General features: G+C 35.9%; 1 non-coding gene across 1 annotated transcript; it reads right to left on the reverse strand.

Annotated features, from left to right (window-relative positions):
• Positions 1–18,354: 18,354 nt before the first annotated feature.
• LOC118343897 lies at positions 18,355–18,462 on the reverse strand. The gene has a single exon (XR_004797684.1). It is a non-coding gene; the product is annotated as a small nucleolar RNA R71 (small nucleolar RNA).
• Positions 18,463–20,789: the final 2,327 nt, after the last annotated feature.

A 20,789-nucleotide genomic window follows, 5' to 3' on the forward strand; every position in this document is an offset into this window, starting at 1 on the left:
GGCCTTAAAGCACCATTTGCGCCGTCATCCACGGCAAACCACCACCACCATTGGCTTCACCGACCTCTCTAGGCCCTACCCTATCATTTTGGGGTCTTCGTTTGTCTCCGTTGAAAAGTGGGTATTTGTGACCCACGGCCACAGTGTATTTTACACTGTGGTGTTGCTCAGACGTCGCCTTTTTCAGCTTCGTGATCCTCCGGAAATTATCATATAGCGCTGTAAGTATTTCTCCAAAGAATTCTCATGAATTTTATGTATTTTTGCACTAACCCTTTTCACTGTATTTTTGGCATGCCGGACTGAGTCCGAGGAGTACGGGGGTCGGATGGATTTGTGATTGGAGTTGTTGGTTTGATTGGATTGGATTGGTTATTGGTTATTGAGGAATGTGGATTTGTGTTGGTACATGTGCATATCATTATTTCATGCATGATCATGTTTGTAAAGGAAAACTGGGCTTTCGTGTATTGCATTCATGTTCATGTGTTTATGAAAACTGGGTTTTCATGTGAATGATTTGTTGGGTGCGTGTGTATCACGAACCCCAAGCCGAGATGGGGCATTATCTCGGTGGAGCTCCTCTGGTTACTCGGGAGCGGAATAAACTGAGTAACGTCCCCTGGATTGTCGCTGGGCGACAATGGGATCAGACGAGAGATTCGTGACGACTCCATGGTCCTTCTGCTGGCGGGGACTAGAGGATGTCTGGCCATGTACGCGCTGGGCGCGGAACTGGGCATCGCTCGTTGTGTAGTGGATGTTTCCCACTAACTTGTTGGGCGCGAAAGTGGGCATCGCTACGAAGCCAGGGTGTGCGGATGACCCATAGGGGAGATCATGGTGCATACATTAAAAATGGACTATTTTCTGAGAAAATAGTGTGTGTTGGATTTTGTGTAATTCATTTTCTGGAAAAATGTTTTACGGATTATTTTTGGGCCAAATGGGATTTTGGCGTGTGTTGGAAAATTAATCATTTTCGGGGAAAATTATGTTTTGAGGAAAAATGCATATTTTATCATATGCATGCATGTTGGTTGCATTAAATGCATTTTATTCCTGAGATTATTTTTGGGTTATACTTACCTGCGGTACCATTCTGTGGTAATGCAGAGTTTGTTGCAGATGAGGAGGAGGAGGGTGAGCCTGAGGAGACGGCTCCGCCCGAGGAGTGATCTGGGATCACTAGCTTGTTATTTATTTTACCCTTTTGTATTTTTGGGACAGGTGTTAACTTTATTTTGGATGACTGTATAACTACTTTTTAAACTTCACTGATGTCTAGTTTGTATTTAAATTCTTGTACTTAGTTGACTAATCCGCTGCGTTGTTATTGTACACTGTTGCATGTACACACACTTGGCACTTTCGTTGGGATGTGTGACCGTGTTGTCTTCATCCCGGCATCTCGATTCTCGTGTTTTCTCTTTATGGGAGTCGTGGGCGCCACAGGTGGTATCAGAGCAGTTCGGCTCTGGGTAAAACCACATGTCCCATAGGTGCAGTACCAGAAAGTTTTAAAAGTTGTGATTTGAAAATTATTTAATTTAAAGTTTGTGGTTTTATTGGTTTTATTTAGTTATTGTATATTACTTGTTTGTTTATTTATTTTATTGATTTATTTTATGGTATGTTATTTTATTGTTTTAATCATTTTATTGTGAGCTACTTCATTGATTCTATGCATTTTGTCGTATGCTATTTTATGTATGAAATTTTATTTGATATGATTTGATTTTGTTTTGTTTTGTTTTGTTCGGAATTGAAAGGCGGGTTAAGGATTATGCTATGACAGGAGATGGTACGACTGAGAAGGCCATTGTTAGGCTTGAACATTTGGTGTAATAGGTTTGAACTCTTGGTGATTGGTTTGTTTTAATATCGAGGTTCGAACATCATGGTCAGAGTGAACTTTTTGGAGTAGGAATTCGAATTGCTGCTAAGGAGGGGAATAATTTTAAATTGCTTAGGATAATTAAGGTCTTAGGTTCCGTAGAATTTATGTAATGAGTTTTTGGGGTAGGAGGTTGTAAGTTCAAATTTCAAGGTTAGATTTATGATAAGTTCATCTGAGGTTTGAGGCTTCATAGTTTTTAGGAAATAAGTTATGAGATTTAAGGTGGTAAGTTCAACAAGCAATTAAAGGATTACTTAGATTAGAAGTTTTCGATCTTGCCGACCTTGATAAGCAATTTGATAACATTTGGGGTTTTAGAATTTACAAGTTTTATGGGGTGAATGTTTTAGATTTGAGGTCATCGATTTTAAGGATTTCGGAAAATTTCGGAAAATGATTTTATTTTGTTTAAGGTTTTAGAATTACAAAGTTGAAGGACTGAATTAAAATAGGATTGATGAGAGTTGAGTTACTGATATGAGAATTTTTTTTTAGGATAATTTCTTTGGAGACTGAAGGGAATTATCTAGTTCGTGTATTTTCTGAGGATTGAGGATGTTGATCTAATTCGAAAGATTATTGCTTTTAGCTCGATGTTTCAGTGATAGGTTGAGGATTTAATCCGTATCAATTTTAAGGATAATAGATGGTGCAGATTTAGGAAATGATTCTTGTTGATTTCGAGGATATAGGTCTAGTGATGGAAATGGTAATGATGATCATCTGCACATTTGGAGGATTATTGGTTTTGGCTAAGGGTGCGTGACATTGATGTATAGTAGTGGTGAGTGGTTATGGATTTCGGAGAGTATAAGTCCTAGTCTCATTTTGGTTTGGAGGAAGTGACTTTGGTAGGTGTTGAAGAGGAGTCGACACAATAATAGTAATTCAAGAGACCTTGGCTTGGAGTTTTTGGTGAGTTGATCGAAGTGTGCAGTTGAAGTGGGTTACTCAATTAAGCATGGTTGGGAATAGTTATTGTGATTATCTTCAGGAATTAATTGTGACTTGAGGTCACCTAGGAATTTAAATTTTTGAGGTTATACTTTCTTTTGGAAATTGAGCATCCAGTTGGTTGAATTAAGGACATTGTTATTTAACTGGAAGAGAGATTGTTGGGACATCATGTATGGTGTATGATAAGATCTTCGAAGTTGAACCTTAGGTATCAACAGTGGATAAGATGATCAAGTATGCGGTTAATAAAGCATTAGGATCCTTGGGTGCTTTGCAATGACTTTTGGTGGATTGAAGATTTGAGCAGTATGGTTTGCCTTGAGGTTTAATAGTGATGTACTATTGAAGGAACTAGTTGTGTTAATGCTAGCTTGTAGGAGTAGAGATAAGTGGGTGAGTTACCAAGAAGGTTTTGATAATGTTTTGGTGTAGTCTATGGTGGTTCGTAGTGAGTTTAGTCACCGCTAGATTAGATGTTGTTCAGAATGTAAGTGATGAGCTTTTGGGTTTAGATTGTCAGGTAGAAGTTTATAGGCGCTCTTATTGGTTGGTTGGGTTGGAAATCGAGCCTTTTAAGGTATGTTCCTTATCGTAGATGAGGTGGATGTATTTTGGGTTGAGATTGCTTATTTTCAATTTGGGAAGCTGAGGTTGTTTGAGTTTGGGTTTCTGTCAATGATCATGGATGTATTTTATGGAATTGATTTTGATTAAGGCTGCGAGAGTTAATTGAGGAATTTGAGTTATAATTCGTGGTTTTTGGAAAAGGAGTATTTTTTCTACCAAGATGTGATAAGAGTTTTTGGTCAATAGGAATGGAGCCACCTTGTACTCAATGGTGTTAGTTTCATGAGGACATAAGTTTTATGCATGTGGCGAATATCAGAGTGCGCAACAGAAGCGTGGTATTTTTTTTGTTGTAGTCAAGAGTTCAGATTGTGCTGATTTGAGGAATTAGTAGTGACTCGAATTTTGAGAAAATAATTGTAATTGGAGATTAATCATTTGATTGTGCAATTTGTTATTGATGGTTAACTTTGGAAGTGGCTATTAGGTTACCAAAAGAAGAATTCAATGGAGGTTTAGAAGTTGTAGCATAGGTGTTGATTGATGTAGGCCATTTTCGAATCGTAGAGAAGGTTGGGTTTGTTGCTTATAGAGTGGCCTTGCCGGACTATTGTGGTGGTATGTTCTTAGTCTGCTCTTAGTTAAATCTTATTCCTGTCTTAGTCTTAATGTTGACCTTGCCAATTTCGAGGACAAAATTTTATTTAAGGGGGGGAGAATGTAACACCCCGTATTTTAGTGTATTTTTATTGAGGGATTATTTTTTTATTTATTCAAAAAAAAATTTATTCTTTTATTTTAAAATTATTGGATTTTAATTGGATTATTTTTAGGATTTTTAATTGGGGAAAATTAATATTTTATGTGCTTTCTTAATATTTATTTATTGTTGTGCATTTAAACTGCTTTTCATATTTAATTAATTATTGTGAGATTTAATTATTTCAATTTGACTTTACCATTACGTTTAAATTATTTTATTTAATTTGTGGTTTTAAAATCGTTTCCGTTGGATCATTTTTGTTACCCAAGTTATGAGGATTGGACCTCATTTCTTTTCTCCTATTTTTCTTTTCCTCCTTTTTTTTTTTTTCTTTTCTTTTTCTTCCTCCTTATTTCTCCTTCTTCCAGCGCGAGCTGCATCCTCCCTCTCTCCCGTGCGTTCCGTCGTCCACCCCCAACCCACTGTAGCTGCGCCGCCGTGACCTACACCGCCCAGCCCAGTAGCTTCCCCTCCCGCCGGTCATCAACCCCCACCAACCTCAGCCCCTAACTCGCCGTCGTTAGTCTCCAAGCAAGGCTTGAAGCCGCGGCCTTCACCTCCTTCGCGCGCCGCCGTCGCGCCACCATTGGCCACCATCTTCCTACCACTTCATCCCTGACCTCTTGGCAACCCTTTGGACCCAACCCCGGCTCCGATCCGTCACCGGTGAAGCACAACCAAGTCCATCTCCGATTTCGGCATTTTTGGCCTTAAACCACCATTTGCGCCGTCATCCACGGCAAACCACCACCATCATTGGCTTCACCGACCTCTCTAGGCCCTACCCTATCATTTTGGGGTCTTCGTTTGTCTCCGTTGAAAAGTGGGTACTTGTGACCCACGGCCACAGTGTATTTTACACTGTGGTGTTGCTCAGACGTCGCCTTTTTCAGCTTCATGATCCTTCGGAAATTATCATATAGCGCTGTAAGTATTTCTCCAAAGAATTCTCATGAATTTTATGTATTTTTGCACTAACCCTTTTCACTGTATTTTTGGCATGCCGGACTGAGTCCGAGGAGTACGGGGGTCGGATGGATTTGTGATTGGAGTTGTTGGTTTGATTGGATTGGATTGGTTATTGGTTATTGGTTATTGAGGAATGTGGATTTGTGTTGGTACATGTGCATATCATTATTTCATGCATGATCATGTTTGTAAAGGAAAACTGGGCTTTCGTGTATTGCATTCATGTTCATGTGTTTATGAAAACTGGGTTTTCATGTGAATGATTTGTTGGGTGCGTGTGTATCACGAACCCCAAGCCGAGATGGGGCATTATCTCGGTGGAGCTCCTCTGGTTACTCGGGAGCGGAATAAACTGAGTAACGTCCCCTGGATTGTCGCTGGGCGACAATGGGATCGGACGAGAGATTCGTGCCGACTCCGTGGTCCTTCTGCTGGCGGGGACTAGAGGATGTCTGGCCATGTACGCGCTGGGCGCGGAACTGGGCATCGCTCGTTGTGTAGTGGATGTTTCCCACTAACGTGTTGGGCGCGAAAGTGGGCATCGCTACGAAGCCAGGGTGTGCGGATGACCCATAGGGGAGATCATGGTGCATACATTAAAAATGGACTATTTTCTGGGAAAATAGCGTGTGTTGGATTTTGTGTAATTCATTTTCTGGAAAAATGTTTTACGGATTATTTTTGGGCCAAATGAGATTTTGGCGTGTGTTGGAAAATTAATCATTTTCGGGGAAATTGATGTTTTGAGGAAAAATGCATATTTCATCATATGCATGCATGTTGGTTGCATTAAATGCATTTTATTCCTGAGATTATTTTTGGGTTATACTTACCTGCGGTACCATTCTGTGGTAATGCAGAGTTTGTTGCAGATGAGGAGGAGGAGGGTGAGCCTGAGGAGACGGCTCCGCCCGAGGAGTGATCTGGGATCACTAGCTTGTTATTTATTTTACCCTTTTGTATTTTTGGGACATGTGTTAACTTTATTTTGGATGACTGTATAACTACTTTTTAAACTTCACTGATGTCTAGTTTGTATTTAAATTCTGGTACTTAGTTGACTAATCCGTTGCGTTGTTATTGTACACTGTTGCATGTACACACACTTGGCACTTTCGTTGGGATGTGTGACCGTGTTGTCTTCATCCCGGCGTCTCGGTTCCCGTGTTTTCTCTTTATGGGGGTCGGGGGCGCCACAGTGTGTACATGCAACAGTGTACAATGAACAACGCAGCGAATAATTTAAGTCAAGTAAGTACCAGAATTTTTAATACAAATTTACTTAAGTAAAACATATAAAAAGAGTTATATAATTATCCCGAAAAAAATATAATACAAAGTCCAAAAATATAAACGAGTGATCCCATATCATTCCTCCAGCGGAGCCGAATCCTCAGGCTCACCCTCAGCATCATCTGCATCAAAATCTACATTACCATAAAACGGTACCGCAGGTAAGTATAATCCAAACAACCCTCGAGAATAAAAATGCATTAATGCAACCAACAATTATGCTGATGAAATATGCATTATGCCCAAAACATCATTTTTCCCGAAAATGAATATTTTCCAACGCACGCCAAAATCTCATTTGGCCCAAAACATATCCATAAAAACATTTCCCGTCATTTTTCCTGAAAATGACTCAAATCAATAATCCATCATTTTCTCAGAAAATGATTCACATAAAATCATTTTATTCAACACACGCTATTTTCCCAGAAAATAACCCAATAATCCATTTATTCAAGAACTCGCCATTTTTCCAGAAAATGGCCCATTAACCAATTTTACCGTATGCAGCATGATCTTCCCTTGGGACCATCCGCACACCCTAACTCCTTTCGCCACACCACGGGTAACGACTGTGCGTGTGACTTCGTAACGAGCGATGCCCAGTTCCGAGCTCAGCGCGTACGTGGCCAAGTATCCTCTAACCCCTGCCCACATAGGGGCCACGAAGTCGGCACGAGAGCGCTACCATCCCGTCCGATCTCGTTGTCGCCCAACGACAACCCAGGGGACGTCACTCAGTATATTCCGCTCCCGAGTGACTAGAGGAGCTCCACCAAGATAATGCCCCATCTCGGCTTAGGGTCATGATACACACGCACCCAAAAATCATTTCTCACATGAAAACCCAGTTTTCAATAAACACATGAACATGAATGGAATTACACGAAAACCCAGTTTTCATTTACAAACATGAACATGTGTGCAAATATGGCATGTATATGAAACGACACAATAAACAACAACCAACAAATCACAACACACAACTCCATTCTCCAATCCATCCAACCCTCTTACTCCTCGGATTCAATCCGGCATAACCAACCAGTTTACAGAAAAATGAGTTAGTGTAAAAATACATTTAAATCATGAAAGTTCTTTGAAAAAATAGTTACAGTGTTATAATATAATTTTCGAAGGATCTCGGAGGTGCAAGAAGTAGTGGCACAGCAACGGAATAGTGCAAAATGCACTGTGGCTGTGGGTCTCAAAAACCCACTTTTGAACAAGGATAAACTAAGACTCGAGATTACTAGGGAATGACTTAGGGATGTCGGTGAAACTAATGGTGGTGGTGGTTGGCCGTGGGTGGCAGCGTAGAGGGCGGTTGAAGTCCCAAAAGCCCAAAATGGAAATGGAGTTGGATGGACTTCACTGGTGGCGGATTGGAGGTGAGGATGGGTGGTTTAGCTAGGAGGTCAAGGATGATGTGGAGACGAGATGGTGGTTGGAGGTGGCGCGACGGTGGCGCGCGAACACAAGAGGTGCCGCGGCTTGATGCTGTGCGTGGGGGCTCACGGCGATGCGAGAGGGGCTGGAAATCGGAGGGTGAGGTCGCCGGCGGGAGAGGAGATGAATGGGAGGGACGGTGATGGGAAAGGGCGGTGCACGATGGCGCTGTGGGTGGAGGAGAAAAAAGAATGAGGGAGAGAAGGAGGACGTCGCACGCGCGGGGAGAGAAGGGAAGGAAAAAGAAAATGAAGAAAAATAAAGAAGAAAAAGAGAAAAGGGAAAAAAGAAGAGGGAAAAGAAAAAGAAAGGAAAAGAAATGAGGTCCAATCCTCACATCTTGGGTCACAAAAATGATTCAACGAAAAAGATTTCAAAACAACAAGTTAAATAAAATAATTTAAACGTAGTGATTAAATGAAAATAAAATAATTAAATCCAACAATAAATTAATTTAAAATGAAAAGAAATTTAAATGCAGAACAATAATTAATATTAAGAAAGCACATCAAAATAGTTTTCACAAAATTAAAAATCATAAAAATAAACCAACTAAAAATCCGATAAATTTAAAACAAGAGAACCAATATTTACATTAATAAAAATAACCCTTCGATTAAAAATACGTTACAGGTACTATCAATTTAAGCATGCTTGCTTGCCAAGACTTTGGGATGAGCTAGCTTGTAATTAAATGATGTTGAATTAGCTTATGGGTCTAAAATTAATATGAGGTTGCTGGAATCAAGTCTCAAAGTTCTCTTGAAAAATACTTGGGTCTTCCAACCATTGTGGGAAGGAAGAAAATGTCTACCTTTCATTCACTTATTGACAGAACATGGGCTCGAGTTACAAATTGGAGATCAAAATTCTTATTAGCTGTTGGCAAGGAAATACTGGTGAAAGTTGTGTTACAGGCCATACCCACGTACACAATGGGGATTTTCCTACTGCCTCAGTCCATTATATAAAAGTTGAATAAGCTACTAAGGAATTTTTGGTGGAGCTACAATGAAGACAATACAAAAATCCAATGGGTAAAATGGAATCTTTTGGGGAAGGGAAAAGAGCAAGGTGGGCTGGGGTTTAGAGAGTTTAAAACCTTCAACAATGCTATGTTATCAAAGCAATGCTGCAAAGTTTTAAAAAACCCTGAGTCTATGGTAGCCAAGGTGCTTAAACACAAGTATTTCCCCCATACAAATTTTATAGAGGCCAAATTGGGATTCGGACCCTCTTATGCACGGAGGAGCCTTCTGGCAAGACTTACACTGTTAAAAGAAGGCCTAATATGGAGAGTTGGAGATGGAAAACAGATCAGGATATGGGAGGACAGGTGGCTCAAGGATTCAAGCAATATAGTGGTTAATAACCAGGTTCAGAGTGATTCAAGGATTGAGAGGGTGGCAGATCTCATTAATCTTATGCTCAAAGAATGGAATGGGGCTTTGATCTCTAACTTGTTCTCCTCAACTGATGTCAATAGAATTATGTCCATTCCTCTCAGTTCTGTTGGAAGGGAAGATATGATGATTTGGACATATACTAAGAATGGATTACACTCAGTTAAAAGTGTCTACTTGCTGCAACAGGAGCTTCTCAATCAAAGGAAAGGGGAATCTTTGAAAGTGTAGGAGAGGAGTGATTCATGGAAGGCTATTTGGAATATGTAAGTCCCTAATGTGGTTAAAATGTTCATATGGAAAGCCTGCAAAAAAGCTTTGCCTACTTTACTGAACTTGTTTCACAGGAAAGTAACCAAAGAGGATGGGTGTCCAATTTGTCAAAATATTCCCTAAATCAGTTTTTTATGCTCTTTTGGGAATGTGAATCAGCTAAAGATGTGTGGAGTCAAGCTAGTAAAAGGCTACAAAAGATGTCTATCCATAAGCCCTCTTTTATGGAGTTTTGGGAATTTTTGGTTCAGACACTGTAGAAGGATGAGTTAGCTGAGTTTGCAATGATTGCTAGACTTATTTAGTTCAGGAGGAACAACTTTGTCCATGGCAAAGGTTTTCTCACCATGACTCTATTATTTCAAAGGCTATTGAGGAGATAACCTGTTTCAAGCAATGTCAAGATCAAAAACGTAGGACAATGCCTGCTGCTCGAGAACATTGTTGTAGATGGGTGAAACCTCCGGTGGATTATTACAAATTGAACTAGGATGCAGCCATTGCTTAAGAAGCTGATAAAGTTGGGATAGGTGCAGTTATAAGGGATCAAATGGGTCTAGTTGTTGGCACTCTTCAAGCTCAGAGAGTTCTTTTTGCAAATTCCTTTATGGCAGAGGTGTATGCTCGGATGCTAGCTGCCATTTTTTGTCAAGACCTGGGTATACAGGATATTATCATGGAGGAAGATGCGCTATAAGTCACCAATATTCTGAACAAAGCAACTACTGATTGGAGCCAAGGTGGAATTCTAGTTGCAGACACTAAATGATACTCAATACCTTGCATTCATGGTTAGGTTCTCATGTTAAGAGGGAAGGAAATAAAGCTGCCCACATTTTAGCTAGAAATGCTTTGTCCCTAGATAAAGACTTATATGTACTAGAAGATTATCCAGCTTGTATACATTCCACTATTATTAGTGAGATGATGTAAGTACTCATTCTTGAGCAATAAAACCGATTGCTTTTTTCAATAATAAAAAAATATATATATATATGAGGTTTGGAGGGACACTTGATTTTAGAAATAAGCGTGATCATGTGGTTTGATGATACTCCAATAAGAGATATATAATTTCAAGTATGGAGCTTTGCCTTTATAAAGTCACGTCATCAATATTTTCCAAATCACAAATTTCCATTCTATTTGGTGTTCATATTGAGGATTAGTTTGGATTCAGAGATGAGATTATATGAGATGATTTTAGATAAAAGTTGAAAGTTGAAAAAAATATTATTAGAATATTATTTTTTAATATTATTATTGTTTTGAAATTTGAAAAAGTTGAATTGAGATTTGAAAAAGTTGAATTGTTTATTATATTTTATGTGTGAATTTGAAAAAGTTGTAATGATGAGATGAAATACTTTGCGAATCCAAACAGGGCCTCAAATCCTCCATTCAGGAAAAGATAATCTAATAATTTTAGTTAATACAAATTATAAAAAAGATATACAAGATTAATCATAAAGATATAAATTGAAACTAAATAAAACAAAATTGCAAAACTCAAAACATTTTATATAATTATGCACATTATAACTTTAAATTAATCAAGTGATCTTAACCATTTCACGCGAAAGCCCAACCAAATATCAAGTTCTTCGATTATTAAATTAGATAATATTTTTTCTTTCTTTCTTTCTTTTTTAAATGAGACTGTGCTTAGTTTTCACAGCTTGATAGTTTTCTCAAATATTATCTAAAAGTAGAAATTTTCATTTTTTATTTTGTTTTATTTTATTTGATTTTATTTCTTGTCAATCTGGTAGTTATATGCAATGTTCTTTTGTGAATATATATATATATATATATATATATATACACTATAAGAAAATTACTTATTTGCGACTAGTTAATACTAGCAAAATGACTATTTAAAACTAAAATTGATTGCGAATAGTCTTTTGATTACAATAAATTAATCACAAAAATCTATTTTTCTTGTAACGAATTTGAAATAAGAATTTTGTAGCTACAGCAGGAGTGCTGATTTGTTGTCAAAGCACAATTGTTTTCAAGTATTTATAAATATTGTAAGATATTTTATTCTCAAACATCACTAAGCATAAAATACTTTTTAATTTCAAGTTTTTAACTTTTTCATCTAATTATTATCTAATTATTACAACTTTCCTAAACTCATAAACAAAACAAATTAAACAAATACATTTTTCAAATTTTAAATAAAAATAATATTAAATCACTATGTTGAAACAATTTTTTTTATAATATATTTATTCAACTTTTTTTCTAGTCTTTTATAAAATTAAATATTTTAACTTAAATTATTTTAGAAATATTGAGATATTATATATAACCAAACGGGGTTCAGAAGGAAGAAAAAGTTAAATATTTTATGACAGTTATTAGAGATTAAAGGGTAAGAGTTCGATAGACACGTTTTCCTTTTCTTGTGGGAAAGGAGTTTCATACTATATTGGTAAGGGAAATGACACTGTCACCTAGGGGTACTGTAAAAGAAAAAAAATAGGAAAATTGATTGAATCGGATCGGACAAAATCGGGTTCGCTCTGGTTTTTAAGCGGTCCAGTGAGATACTGTTATTAAGAACTAAAATCAGTTCTAAATTGATGCAATACTAGTTTTCATATTTTGAAAACCAGTTTAAACCGAACCAAACCGTTATATATTTACAATTTTTTCTATTATATTATACATTATATATGCTAAATTGTTAATTAATATAACATGAAATTCTAATTGTATTATTCAAATCTATTAATCTTATAATATAACATGTGATATAATATAAAATTAATCTTATACCTTTTAATATAATATGATATAACATATAAATTTTAATCTTAAGAATAAACATTAATATTAAGTTATTAATATAAACTTATTTTTGATATATATATAATGTATATAAATAAACTAATAGTTTAGTATAAGTAAACATTATATTATTACTAACATAGATAATCTATAAAATCAGAAAAATTGGACTGGACCGAAACGAAACCGAAAAAGTCAGAATCGGATCATTTACAAAATGAGACCGAATAGAATCAGTTACACCTCTACAGTCACTTGTCAGAAAAAGCTATGAATGGCCATTTTGTTTATTTGTTTTTTATTTGATAATTAATGAAATATTTTTTAATGAGTTTATAAATTTTTTTAAAATATTTTAAAAAATATAGTTTTTTTTTTAAAATAAAATAAATTTTGCACTATTCAGTAAGTTTTGGTTTTGTCCATGGGTGTATCATTACCCATTGGCTAAAAGAAAATGATAATATGACTATCAAGTACGCCTAGTTCACTCATATATTTTTATTTTTTTTATTTTTTTATTTTTTTATTTTTTTAATAATTAAAAAAGTGACTATTAATGATTTTATATATTTTTAATTTTTATTTTTACTTTTTTAATGGTTAAAAATGTTTAAAAAATACTTTTAAAAAAAATAAAGAAAGAAATCATTTATACTAATATGTTGATGGGCATATTTGATACCTAGAATTATCCTTGGCCAAGTTTTGAGCCCGATGTCAAAAGTTTCGGTCCGTTACTTTTACTTGGATTCCCAAGCTAGCTTCAAATAGCCTGCCTAAAGTCATAAAAAAAGCAGACAGATTCAAGTGCTGCTTTTGTCGGCTGACAAAAGCAAGGTATAAAAAAGCTGACAGATTCCGAGCAGTATTTTTATTTTGAGAATAATCGATTAATGATATTTTCATAACTATTTTTATAAGTTATAAAATAATGTTATTTTTATAAATTGTTTTATATAAAAACTTTTATTCAAAACATAGTTGTGTAGGGAATTATCAAAAAAACAATATGTGTATCATTTTTCAAAACAATAAAACAAAGACATTCTCGACAATAAGTCATTTACGGGATGTTTGAGGAATAAGATGAGATTAAAATTTTATAAATAGTAATAAGATAGTTTGTGAAAGGTAGTGAGATAGTTTGAGTTAAGTATTTTATGAATTTTAAAAAAAAAAATGAATTATTTTTTATTTAAAAATTTAAAAAAATTGTAATGATTAATTTAAAAAAATTATAATGATTAGTTTGAAAGTATTTGACTTTAAATGCTATTTGGAAACTTTTTCCAAACATACCCTTAAAATAATTATTTGTGGTTGGTTGCATGGTTAAAGTAGTAAAGATCTTAATTTTAATAGTATAGCTTTTGTGAAGTTTAAGGTTCAAAATATTTTCTTTAATTATCTGAAATGTAATTATCAAACATTTCTTAAAAGCTCATGCACCTCAAGAATTAATCGAGATTTTTTTATCGACAGGTGAAGTCAATAAAGAAAGTCACTTAGAATAGCCCACGTCTATTTACTAATATATTTTACAATGATTTTTCATTCTATAATATACATTTAGTGGGTATGATTTATTTTGATTGTTTTTTGTATGAATTTTACTATACATCATTCACTATTTACCATCATACTATACACATAACGGTTTTCTATTCATAGGGTGTGGGTGTAAGTGTAGAATAGTAAATAGTGACTGATGAGGAGAATTATTTTTTCTATATATAGGTAAAACAAAAAGAAAAACGCTAAACTTCAGCTCTTTCAATTAGGAGGTAGTTATCTAAAATTGAAATTATTTTTAATGAAGCGATACAATTACATTAATTGATTGTAAAATCAATTATAAGATAATTAGAAAAAAAATTATAGGTGTATCGTTGCTCAATAAAAAATTAGTTGAAATATAAAACTTCTTGATAATTTTATTTATTGAGTTAGATAGCAACTATAATTATCTTAAATAGTGTACCTTTAGTTGAGATTTCTTCGTAGCTAGTAGGATCTTTATGGCTGTATCTCAAACAAATGGGTGCTCAAATAAAAACTAAAGTCACTTAAAAAATATATATATACACACATATATATATTATATATAGTGGAGATAATTGGTGGAATCCAAATTAAAAATCTAATGGTTTAAACTGATATATATTTTGTGAAATGATATTTAAAGTTCTAAGGGGTGTAAGTTTCGTATAATATTTTTTTAGAAAAAGGTATAAATTTGATATTCACATGAAAAAAAATTATTTTTTTAATAATAGACTCAATTTTTTTTTTTTTTAAAATGAATGGGCAAAACTTGTACATGCCAATATTATATATAGAATTACTCATTGTATATATTAGCCGTTTTGTTTCTTTCTTGACATGATGAAGAAAGCTGGCCTCACCATGCATCATCATGAGAGAGTGGTTTCTGTTTTTTCTAATGGCGTACACGAAGATATAAGGGCGATGAACTGGGCATTTTTTGCTTTTCTTTTCGTGTTCAACCAATTGCTTTTGCTTGTTGGTGGGATCTTACTCTTAGGCTGATTCTTAGATATCGGGTTCTGGGGGATTCTGGCCACAAAGCTATTGCTTTCCGTTTTAGGATGGTGCTTCCGTGGCCAATCCTATTTTCTATAGTTTTACTGTATAATTTCTACCACACTTCACATTCTATATTTTTTAAAATTTTTAATAGTTTTTAATTTTTTTTTTGAGTTTATTCTTTTTAAATGATTTCAAAATTTTATTCATTATTTATATAATAAATATTTGATAAAAAAATAATAAAAATTAAAAATAATATAAAGTGTAGAGTGTTAGAAAATTGGAAAGATTTATTATATTTTCTATGTACAAAACAAAGAGAGTGAAAGGTGATGGCCAGAACTAAAACATCCAAATCAGTCCCCTTCTTTCCTAGGAGTTTAAAAACAAAATATCTGGAAACACTACAAAGGGCAGCCTCAGCTTTGCAACCATTCAATGTAGGTACTTCACTTATTCGCAGTGGTCCCATAAACCCATGTATCTTTTGAGGTTTCCTCCCTCTTCTAAATGGTTCTACACTTCTATCTAGGCCTACACACCGTCCAACCCGTACTTGTTTTGGCCCCGACCCGACCCGTCCGCATACCATGTCCAAAACAACCCGACCCGTAATGGTCGGGTCGGGTCGAAAACGAATCCGTCAATATTCACACAACATCACTACAAAAAAGGACAAGAAGATATCTAAATCACTTTGTTGCTAGTCACTGAAAGCGCATAAACCCAGCAACATTGATCTTGTCGTCGCGGAGTTGTTGTCGGTGAAAGAAAACTGAGACCAACCATTCTCGACGGCATCATTAACCAGCAATGGATGATTAGCCCTAAACAGAGGTTTCACCGAAACCCCTTGTGCGAAACCGTACTGATTCCCTCTTCTTCTAACATCTGAGTATTGAGGTTGATGATGAACACTCTCTGTTTGTTGAACTCTTGCAGAACTCCCAACTGTTGCTCGAAAGCTCGGAGCTTTTGGTGCGAAATCTTTATGTTCTCTGAAACAAAATCACCGCCAAACCTGAAGAATCAAAAGGAACGTAACAACTCCAACGGACGAGGCCGCCACTATAACCAGCGTCAACAAAAAGGTTCTTTCACTTTCAGAAATGGATCTATGATACTTTCTAGTCTTTTCACTTTTTTTTATCATCTATCCATAATAGCCAAACCAAATGAGTGCAATCAACAGGGAAGGAAAGCCAAAAAAGAAAAGCAGAAGGGAAAAGAGAAAGACAGAAGCACCATTTGGAGGAGTTGAAGCCCCGACGGAATAGAGAGAGGCTAAACTTCTCGAGATTCCTGGCTTGGGTCATGGCTCCACTTTCGTTTCTGCACAATCGTCTTTAGAGCAAAAAGAGTAGTCGGCTGCGCTAGGGTTTGTACTCTGAACACTTGAAGAAAGGTAAGAGTCGGTCTGCCCCGTCATTTATCGAGTTCAACCCGACACCGAAGCAAAACCGTATATTGTCGGACGGATCTAATCGGGTCAAACGGGTTGCACGGGTTTTTTGCACAGCCCTACTTCTATCAATGGGTCTCGATCACTTGTTTTAACATTGTAGTTTTTTTTTTCTTTTTTTTTTTCTCTTATATAGGTATGGAGTCGTAATTTCGGTTCCAACATGCTTGGTATATTTAAGGTGCATGCCTTGTGTGCTCCAAACAGGACTTTTGCACTTTTATTAGTAAACTCTAATTTCCGAGTTTATCTCAGAGTTTTTTCTGTTTGCATTTTTTTTTAATCTCAATCTCTAATTTTCGTTTCTTAACTAACCGTCAAAATAACTCTTATTCTGCCCGACGTCAATTTTGGTTCTATCATGTTGCCCATGAGATCCGAGTAATAATTAACAAAAAAATCAGGAGTATATGAATATAATCAGAGGTGAAAGTTTTTATGAAAGACAAACAATTATAACTCTTCTTCTTAGATCTTTTTTCCCCTAGACATACACGAATCGTTTACATATCTGTATATTGGAAATAAGATCAAATACAACGTATTATTCTCGTATTGAAAGTTGAGGCCAGAAAGGAGAAGAAAAAAAGTTTCAGATAGAGAGGCATAAAGTAGAGAAAAGTATTGTTATCAAGAAGTTCTCTTCAATATCCAGTGATTTCAAAAGGGCGAGATGTTCGGTCGAGATAGAACTAATCTAAATGGAGATCTATGGTCCAGATTGCAGATAGTACTAAATCACTTACAATAATGTCACACCAAAGTTTTCTTAAAACGCATAGATACTTTAAGGACCATAAATCCTACAAAAGCAATTGCTTGAATGCTTGATAAAACCAAGGCTTAGATGATTGAGTTCTGTTTAAATTGTAGTATGCATGTTACCATAAGATTAATAGTACAACCATATGGACAATCCAATACCTCATCCCTTATTATAAATGTTTCATCCACTATCTGGCGTTGATAGAGTTCATGCTACTATTGCAGAACATCAGTGATACAATTAAGCACCCTCTAATTTGCTATCTCTTCTATCACATGATTGATCTCCCTCGCAATTACCCATAGATTGCTCGTCTCATGGAACTTTCGGTCGTACCAAACTTGAATCCTGCCACATAACCCAAGCCTATCATTTCCTAACTTAACTCTCACCAACTAATCACAGATTAAACCTATGTACTTAGACTTCAAGCTTATGATACTAAGGATCAATTCCTGTCTCTAATATTATCCTTACATGACCATATGGATTTACCCAGAGCCGTAACATTGCTTTGATACTAGGTTGTGGCACCTCGTTCATTAGTAAAGCACTAGTCGAGGATCTGTGGTGCCAAGAGTGCCAACCAGTCGACAACACCTCGGATCTAGATAGGGAATAGCCGTGTAATTTTCACAAGGAAGTTCACGTGTAAGCAAAATAGACATGTATATGTATATCGCATCAGAATAAGTAAAGGTTAATGAGAAATTAAATGTTATTTATACCAGAGATCTAAATAGGAAATAGGTTAATCCATTAAAACACAAAATATCCATATGTCATCATCACCACCTAAATAATATTATATGGTACCATCTATTCATTTCCTATTTCCAAATATGATAGACCAAACATGATTTGTCGCCTGACTAAATAGTACATCTCCAAAAATACAAACAACTATTAACGAAGGTATACCTCTGTCACTATCACTTGGGCGAGAGATCGGTCCTTTTCCTTGGGAACCTCTCCTAGGACTTCCTTTGCATCAAAGTCTACAATATCAATTAACAAAACCATAGGTAGGTTAAACAACTATGAAAAAATAGCTAATAAGAGACAATGTACATGAAGATGTAATGAACAGTTTCAAGTAAAAGAGTTGGATGTATCATTGAGACCACGGTTGATCGGGTCATGGGCTGAGATGACCCAAATTTTTTTTCAATAAATATTTTCCTTATCATAAGACTAATGCTTTGAAAAGGCAAATCTCAACTTTTACACAAAAGGATAGTGAGACTTTGTATAAAGTATGAGAACGTTTTAAAGAGTTACTTACCTTGTGTCCCCATCATGGTTATGAAAGCTGGCATCTAGTTAGCTATTTTTATGAAGGTCTTACTCCTAGAGAGCATCAATTTGTTGAAATGATGTGTAATAGTGAGTTTTTGCAGATTGATCCGGATGAGGCAATAGAGTATTTGAATGACCTTGCAGAAAAAACTCACACTTGGACAGGACCAAATGCTTTTGACAGTACCAATCGAGCACGCTCCAATCAAACTCATTCTAGTGGAGGCATCTATCATCTCAAAGAAGAAGATAACTTGAAGGCAAGGATGGAGGACCTAACTAGAGAGTTAGAGGCATTGAAGATGAAGGAAACTATGGTAGCTCATATTATTCCCCAAGCTGATGCCCCTAAACTTTGTTTTGTTTGTCAGTGAGTAGATCATCTTGCACAAGATTGCCCAACACTTGCTGAGATGAGAGAAGTGTATGAGGAACATTGCAATTCGCTTGGCATGTACAAAAAGCCTTTTTCACCCTACTCAGATACATACAATCCTGGCTGGAGAAATCAACCAAACTTCAGTTGGAAGTCTGACACTCACGACCTTGCACAATCACAACCATCAAGGAATTACTCTACGCCATATCATGCATCTCCCTCTTCTAGGAACCCCTTAGAAGATACTTTGCATCCTTTTATTGAGGTATAGGGTAAAACTAATCAAAAGTTTGAGTCTTTGAATATGTAGGTTGTTGAGAAAAATAAGGAGATAAAGAGTCATGTATCCAAGTTGATGACTCTGTTGAGTGTGAATGAGCGTGGCAAGTTCTCTTCTCAAGCTCAACCCATGCCCAAAGGTCAACATATGGCTTAAGAAAATTTGAAGGAGGATAATGCCATTGTGACACGAAGTGGTAAGTCCTTACACATTCCAACAACAGATAAGCCAGAGGATGTTGAAGAGGAATAAAGCAATGATAGTGCCGAGTTGCCCAAGGAAGCTGAGGTAATCAAGAGCCCAGTGAAGGTACCATTTCCTCGAGCTTCAAAATCTAGTATGTGAACTTTGAATTCTAGCAATAAAATCTAGGAGAACCTCAGGCAAGTAAAAATCAATCTTTTTTTTTTTTGCATGTTATAAAACAAGTTCCTACTTATGCAAAAGTTCTCAAAGATTTGTGTACAGTTAAGAGGAAGAACCATGTTAAGAAGACAACATTTTTTACAGAGCAAGTTAGTGCCCTGATTGAGCAATTCCTTCTAAGTACAAGGATCCTGGTTGTCCAACTATTGCATGCAATATTGGGAATCATAAGTTTGGGCTAGCCTTGCTAGATTTAAGAGCCAGTGTAAATTTGATGCCTTATTCAATTTATTCGCAGTTAGGGTTGGGAGAAATCAAACCCACTCCTGTGGTATTGCAACTAGCTGACCGTTCAGCTAAAGTGCCACGGGGTGTGGTGGATGATGATTTGATTCAAATTGATAATTTTTATTATCGTGCTATTTCTTAATTCTTGACACCAGTTCTATTGTTAATTCTAGTTCTAAAATTCCCCTAATTTTAGGTAGACTTTTCCTTGCTACTGCTAATACTTTTATTAATTGCAAGAACGGTCTAATGAAACTCTCTTTTCAGAATATTACTCTCGAGATGAATATTTTTCATGTTGGAAAACAACCAATAGAAGATGATGAGTGTTACCAAACATACATGATTGACGCACTCATAGACAAGGGAGTTCACACAGCTTATGAATCTGACCCCCTTGAATACTTCCTTATTAACTTTGAGTTAGATACTATTAATGATTTATTTGATGTTGTTGATGTTTGTGTGGTTTTTCATGAAACTCAAGATCATGGCACACAGGCTTGGCAACCAAAAATTGAGGCGTTACCCAATAAAGTGACAAACAGATTCTTTCAAGTTCGGAGGCACCAAAAGTCGAATTGAAACATTGGCCTAAAGGTTTAAAATATGCTTTCCTTGGTCTAGGTGACATTTTTCCTATTATTATCTCATCTGAATTGTCTGAATCTCAAGGTGAGCAATTGCTTTGCACTTTAAATGAGCATAAGTCAGCTATAGGTTGGAGTATTATTGATATCAAAGGTGCTAGCCCCTTAGTCTATTCTCATAAAATTAATTTAGAGGAAGGAGCTAACTCTTGTAGAGACCCACAACGTAGACTTAATCTCACTATGAAAGAGGTGGTAAAGAATGAAGTGTTAAAATTGTTAGATACAAGGATTATATACCCTGTTGCTGACAGTAAATGGGCTAGTCCTACACAAGTTGTCCCCAAGAAGTCAGGCGTACTGTGGTGAAGAATGAAATGGGAGAGCTAATACCTACAAAGTTTGTCACTGGGTGGGGAATGTGTATTGA

The sequence above is a fragment of the Juglans regia genome, chromosome 11 (assembly GCF_001411555.2).
Source record: "Juglans regia cultivar Chandler chromosome 11, Walnut 2.0, whole genome shotgun sequence".
Classification (NCBI taxonomy): Eukaryota; Viridiplantae; Streptophyta; class Magnoliopsida; order Fagales; family Juglandaceae; genus Juglans; species Juglans regia.